This window comes from Dendroctonus ponderosae, unplaced genomic scaffold (genome assembly GCF_020466585.1).
Source record: "Dendroctonus ponderosae isolate FM_Combo_2020 unplaced genomic scaffold, Dpon_F_20191213v2 Dpon_F_20191213_4, whole genome shotgun sequence".
Taxonomy (NCBI): Eukaryota; Metazoa; Arthropoda; class Insecta; order Coleoptera; family Curculionidae; genus Dendroctonus; species Dendroctonus ponderosae.
The window spans coordinates 15,141,432-15,149,168 of record NW_026018611.1 but is presented as its reverse complement, the minus strand read 5'-3'; positions in this window follow the sequence as shown (position 1 = coordinate 15,149,168).

Genomic DNA, 7,737 nt, shown 5'->3' with positions numbered 1-7,737 from the left:
GAAGGTACCCAGAAAAAACAGCAATTTGGTTAAAAAGTTTACATTTTTCTCTGAGCCCATATCAAGAGATAATCGTTAACGCGAACTATATTCTGTGCAAGTTTTCCTGTTCTTCCATTTAATGATGTTATATTTATAATGCGACATTTCGGTTTTTGGCGTCCATTATCAACTTTTATTCTTTTTCGCCGCCATATTGTCTGCTGTACAGGCCGGAGTGCGCGTGAGTATGGTGTGCTATCACTCTTCAACAAAAAAAAATAGACGCAATAAATACAGGGTGATTCAAAATTGGCATTATTCGTCCGGATGTCTTGTCTGGGGGTGTTTCAGGAGAACAAAAAAATTTGTAAAAAAATAACTGTTATTAAAAACTGTACAACAATTGTATATGATAGTATAAGGGTCCAAGAAGACGGAAAAGCGCAAGCGCACAAAATATTCATAACTTTGAGCCTAACACCAAATTAAAAACGGTTATTTCTTTAGGTAGGATATTTAACAATTGCATCTTAATCGTCTTTACCGATTTCTTTTTGTATTGTCAACTACTTTTCCGTAAATGTATTATTTTTCATTGTTAAATAGATAATTTAAATTACCTTCTTTTTACTTAGACCTTATCTTACTTTTTGCACTTTCGAGCATTTTAAAGCAAACGTTGCAAATATGCGGATTTCCGACCAATTCTATTTTATAGCGAATTTCATAACAAACAAGTTTATAAGCATACATTTTTCTCAAAAATGCATACTTACCGAGTTATGAGATTGTTACCGAGTTATATGAAAAAACCGAAGTTTTGGCATTTTTTTTTCAGTTCGTAATTGTTCATGCAAACAGCATACCTTTTCAAGCTGCCGCCCGTTCATATTTTCAATAATTATACCGTTCACATAATAATATTTGAGTGAAAATCAGGGAGAAAGTAAGAAACATAGCCCTAAACTTGGATTTTTACTTTACATATTCACATACATTCTAATGTTTAACATTACGTACATTAGAAATATTTACATTAAGATGGCAATATTACCAATTCTAAGAATTAATTTCCATATAACAAACACTTTCTAAAAATCTGAATTTAATGAAATTCTGGAGGCAGTATTGAAAACATGAAAATCATTTATTAGTACGATACCACTTTCTTGTAAGTTTGAAACTGAAAGTAAAGTTCATCGTTCCTATGTTGAAGGAGTTTTTCAATAACTGCCAACCCTTAGCTGAAAATGAAAACTTTCCGATTAATATCGTCAAATTGAAATTTTATTTGGGGTTACTTAAAAACAGCATTTCCAAATATTTGTATGAGCCATTATTACTTCATTATGGGATTTTAGAAGGTTTCGTAGGATATCAAGTGTGATTTTCGCCGAGTAATTTGACACAAAAATCAAATTCTAGCAATGTTTCCATAACGGTAAGGTTATTTGTCGAAAATTTCCATTGCATATCCTTGCTAATACTAGCGAAAGGTGTATCTGAATGCATAGTTGCTTAATTGTTTGCACTTTTAATTATATGTTTAAGGATCTTGTCGAGAGTGATTCGAAGAATATGAGATGTATGCATTTTTGCTAATTTGAAGTTTTTCGTGTCAAGGGAAATTGCGTACAATATAATCTATGGAAAGTGTTAATTTAACATTGGAAACCTGCTAAATGTTTTGCAGGCAATTAATTTAAAGTTGAGAAACTGATCAGCAATAGTTTCATTGGAAAAACTTCATTTGAACAAACGGTCAACCGGATGTCACTTAACAAGATCGCCTTTGAAGATTTTTTCACTTATAGTTAGTCATCAGAAGATTTTCATTGTCTAATACGAATATATTTCCACCTAAGCTTAATTTTTAAGGATCTTGTCGAAAATTATTCGAAGAATATGAAATGTATGCATTTTTACTAATTTGAAGTTTTTCGTGTCAAGGAAAATTGCGTATTTTTTTATGTACGGTACCACTATATTTTTAAGAAAACCAAATTAATAGGAATGAGAAAACTTGCCCGGATGCAAATAAAACAAAATTTTTGTTGCAATACTTGAGGTAATCGCGCTTGTATAATCCAAACGCTCTCTATTTGATCTCCTTCATAATTGCTTAATTTTCATTAAACGGCTTCTCAAATTTTAACTGCTCGCGTGTGGTGAGTCAGTAGCTTATTTGGTGTGAATAAATAAGAACAACGACTACTTATCGATAAGATTTAGTCTAGACATATCAGATAAACATAAAATAGTTGCAGAGACTCAAAATTGGCAAAATAGACATGACCAAATAAATTCTATACATTGTGAGAACTTTTATTTAAGAAATTAATATACTGCATTTGCTTACTCTACGTGGTATACTCACAACTCTGGGAGTGTTTTCCGGGGGTCAGAGTCGTAGTCCTTGTGTCCTGTGTATCTTACATACATGGTAGGGATTTAGTCTTTCTCGGTAAAGAATGAGTTGTTACGCAATGCTCCGAGAACTCCTGGAAGATTATGTTGCAATTATCTCAATAACCTATTCCTCTATGTCAGGAACCTGAGCACCTCTTGGTCATGTCCTATCTGGCTTAATTCCTGGATCCAATCGTCCAGTGCCTCTAGTCCTTTGTTGAAAAGGCTAGAGACACCCAAAGCTCCCCTTACGCCATTGCGTAAGTTCTTTCAGCTTCTGCTATGTAGTCATTTTACACATCACATTTTTTTTAGTTTTGAAATAGCGCCTATCTATTGATAATATATGGTTCACCGATATTTTCTAACTAAGAAATGTGTATTTCCTTCAAGTCGATATCTCTCACCGTTTTCAAAAATGTTCACATTGAAATCTAGGTGATTTTTTGAACAGCTTTAAGAAATATTCCGCTCAAATTTGAAATAAACATTAAATAGTAATTATTTTCATAGGATCAGAAATATTTTAATGCTAGCTGGTTTTTCAACTCTAGTCTCGAGTCTAGAGAGATAGTGTTTGTAAAATATTATTGCCTAATAATTGTTTAACCTGATCTCTTCCGACTTCGGTCGTGTTGAAAAATGTAAACTTTTGTTTTGGCATGTAAAACTTCTTATTAAGACTAGTACAGCCTCCAGACCAGAGTTGAAAAAGTAGTTAGCAGCAAAATAGTTGTAGATAAGTTAAAATATATATATTATAATAAAACAAGCAAAATAGTTCTGAACCTGTGAAAATAATTACTATTTAATGTTTTTATTTATTTTGGGCTAAGCAATTGTCTCAATAGTATATTTAACAGTTTGGATGTTTATTGCTTAGATTCAGCGGAAAAATCAGGGTTGGCAAAATATGTCAAGGAAACTGAAGGCGGCATCCAAAGTTGGATAACCAGGGCGACTGATATACAAAATTAAAAAAAATGTGAAATAAAATCATGCCATTTTATTTAACATTCCTAGTAGTAAATAATATTTTGAACCGAGTAACAACCTTAAGTAATCTCTTCGAGATGTCTTTAAGACGCCTTCAAAGACGTCCATTTTGTAACAACCGATGTTTTTAAGACGTCTTCAAGACATATACAGACGTCTTTAAAACGTCTTAATTAAAGACGTCTTTAAGATGTCTTTGTGCTGTTTGGGATGTGACATCAATGTCAACAAAACAAGTTGCAAATTACTAGTTAAAGTGTAGTTACAATTGTAGCCACCTGGAGGCGTCTGGACTTTCGAACTCGTTAGTTACAAGCCCGTATAAAACTAAAAGCTTGTTCACACGGTGACATTATCGTCGTCATTTCTGTTTCTGCGCCAGCAGCCAGTCTTTTGATATGCGATACTAACGTCACGAAATTGTGACATTTAATTGTTAAGATAATGACATTGTTTTACACGACATTAATGTCGCCGTGTGAACAAGCTTTAGGAAGTATTCCAAAAAAAATGCATGCCAACCAAACCAAAAAACGCGAACTTTTAATACTATTGGGCGACAATAAATACGTAAGAATTGAATGATTCTTGAAGAAGAATGCTTGATTCTTCTTCAGAACAGTAACTAACCTAAAAATCCTGGCCCAATGGCCACAATAATTTAAAGGACAGAGTCACGGTGGTTGCGAGGTGACATCATATGATCTGATGTCTCGTTGGTGGATTTATCAATGGTGATATCAATCATTTTATGGAATCCTTGTAACACATTTTTTTTTTAAACCATTTGTTATTTGATTTGTGTCTGTCATTATTCCTAGTATGTAGCAGATGAACTGCGTCTCTATTTTTTCCTTTACAAAAATTTAAAGTTTATTTACTCCACTGGTTTGAATAAGGTGAAATATTTCTGTAATAAACCGAAAGATGCACTGAGGAAACAGGAACATGGTTTGAAAAAGTGCAATTTATGAAGATATCGTAACATAATTGATATATATGTTTAACAGGACCTGTGACCGACTAATGGGTAAATCCGAATTTGCAATTCATTTTCAGTTACATGAGTCATAAGTATGTGATTGACGCTAAATGATTACTATTACGCCATATTACCTCAAAACCTATTAAAAGAGAAACGTGGGACATAGAATTAAATATTGACTGGGAGATTCCAGCAATCGCAAAATGAAATTCCAGTCCCGCTGCGCTAATCCGACACGTTCATTCATAAAAAAACAGTTCAGCTGTTTCAGTGGCACCGTACCAAAGTACGTCATGATTACGTTGTGATAATGTTATGCAAAATAAACATTTTCTATATCAATAGACTTGTGCTTCGTCACCTTATTTGCTTTAAGATCATTACTTTGGTACAACTAAACTGTGTTGGTTTATAGTTTATTGGAGTAGTTTTTTCAATTTCAGAATAAAGCGGTAAAAAAAGATAGAAATGTGTTAGAGACGCAAAATTTACGGGTGTGCTGACTGACGATGAATTGAAGAGTGGTTGGATTTGTAGAATTGATTTAATGCAATTTAAAGATTGTTTACAAAGTCACATTTGAACATATTTATTTTCAAAGAAGGATTACACCTTCTTATTGCTACTTAATCTACGGGTACTTATTTACTAACATCAGTGGATTTACTGACATCAAAGACTTAATCTACTTTAACCTAATCCTAATCCTAACTTAATATAAACAGCCCCTCTTGCTTCATAAACTAACTTGGTCCTGGATGTGGAGCAGGAACTGGTCATTGCATGTGGTCCACGTCTTTTTCTTAGACTGTGTCCGCAGGGAGAGGTCTGCGGTCACAGTTGAACTTCTTGGGGCAAGAAACCCTGACAGAGGGATTCTTGCTTTGCTGAGCCCCGTCCAGGAAGGAACTTTGACGTTAAGTTCCTGATGTGGTCCAGCAGGTCTTCTGTCTTTAGGTCTCGCCACAGTGTGGTGTTTCTGACATAATAGGGAGCCTTTGCATCCTCCATCCTCCATCCTCAGAATCTTGTTTTGCTGAGCTGCCAACTTCTGTCTCTGCGTGATGCTGTCCGTGGACCAGGCAGGCGATTCATAGGTCAGCACCGGGTGTATCAGCTGCTTGTAAGCTCTCACCTTGGTTCGCAGGAGGAGCTTACCTGTCAGCATTGGAGAGTATGCATGGAGCAAGTACATTACTTTGGCAATTGTGGCGGCAAACTGGTCGTGCCATACTAGTCGTTTATCATAGATAATCCCAAGATATGTGATATTGGACCTCCATAGTAGCCTTTGTCCTCCGAGTTCTAGTAGGCCTGGAAGTGGTTGCCTTCCGACAAAGAAAACTATGGCTTGCGTCTTCTCCGGGCTGAATTCCATTTTCCGATCCCTGCTCCATTTGTCGATCTTGACGAGGTGTCTTTGGAGTTTGGCTGTCATTCCAGAACCTTTTCCAATTGCAGTGAGTGCTACATCGTCTGCGTATATGTAGCTATCCGTTGCTTTTGTCATTGGAATGTCTGCCATGTATATGTTGAACAACAGGGGACCCAACACGGACCCCTGAGGTACTCCTAACATTATCGTTCTGCTCGTTGACATCTGATCATCGGCTTTGACTTGGAAGCTGCGCCCAGACAAGTAGCTGCGGATTAGCTGGATTTGGTGCTCAGGAAACCCTGCCTTGATCATCTTGGCAATTAGGCCCTGATGCCAAACCTTGTCAAATGGTTCAGGATGCACGTCTCCATGACCTTGCTCAGTGTAGGCAATAGACAGGTGGGCCTGTACTGCCCTGCTAAAACAGGAAGTCGTATCTGCAAAAACCAAGTTTTGAGATATTAAGCAATTTCTAAATTATGACATGCCATCTTCGCTTATTTGCAAAACTGTTCTTTTTTAAGATCTCAATGTGGACTTCACGTTAATAAACTTACACAAGAAATCTTAAGGATGTAAATTTCGGGATTTGATAAAAAAATTGACTTTTGTTAGATACGACTTTTTGTTTTAGTATTCTCATACTATTAAGGTATACACATACTAAGTAATTTTACAGTGTAGTACTCATAGTTTAGCAAATAACATAAAGTTGAGTTCAATCAATGGTCCACTAAATTTGGTTTTATAAAAAAGGTTTTTAGACCCCCTTTTAAATTGAACATCAACAAAATTTGCTAAATCAGGTTTAGGTGTAATTTTGTTCATTTTGAATCTTGCAGAATAGTCAATAAAATCATAAAAATCATTAAGGCTCATTTCAATCATCTCTACCCTTGAAATATTTGATTTTTTTACACACATTTTAAAATCCTCGAAATCTAATACTTTTCCTGTTTGTTTTAGACTTTTCCACTTGGAAAGAGTCAGCGGACATGAAAGTGTGGTCACTTTGTAAATATTTTAATTTTAATAAACTTAGATTTACTTCTAACGAGTTAATAATAAAAACAAAAAAGCAATACAAGGCCCAATACTTGTTTTGCGAAGCTCAGTTATCTAGCCAAATTGTTATTTCTTTAACATCACGGTGAAACAACAGGAATTTGTAAAAGGTTGATATTAAATCAGATTTACTTCTTCCAGCCACGCCTTCATGCCAAACAAGAGCGACCGGCTTATTTGCAAGGGATTGCCTTCCCAGAGCAACAAAGCTTTCGTTAAAACAAATGATCCTTGGTGTAGAAATGATTTCTTTAAACATTTCACAGTGATTTCTTTAAATTCACTTTATTATACTTGTGATATAATAACCACCTTTTGCAAGTCTGCAGAAGCAAATAATGATTCAGATCCTGCTTTTGTAGATACGTCATTTTTATATTCAGTTCTCGCTTCTATGGCATTTTCATAGTGACTTGTATTTTTGGCAATCATCGCAGTCGGGATCAGTATTTTCTTTATCATGTTTTAAGTTTTTGGAGTGACTGTTGAATGTTTCGCATTGCCAGCACTACTCATGACCGAGCAGAGTAAACGAGATATTCCTCTCAGCTACTTGTTCTCGGTAAAATTCGTATGAAACTTTCATTTCGGGGTACTTTTGTAGAAAATCTGCATGCAATAATTTAATGTTAATATCACTGGGCAAATATTTTCGATTTGAGGCGTGTTTCCTTCTATAATGCGATATGCTTGGATTAAAAGAATTAATATGACAAACTACGTGGTCTCTGTCATTTTTTTTCTGAGATGGATGCCCTGTCTTTAATGATTTGACAAACATACATTTTGAATCAGTTTGATTCAGAACAACTATTCTACCATTATCGACTTGATAGCCCAAAACTGGCAAAAAAAATGTTTTGCAAACTCTTACATCATTCCCTGTATTAGCTTTTAAATAGTAGTTAATTCTATTACTTCG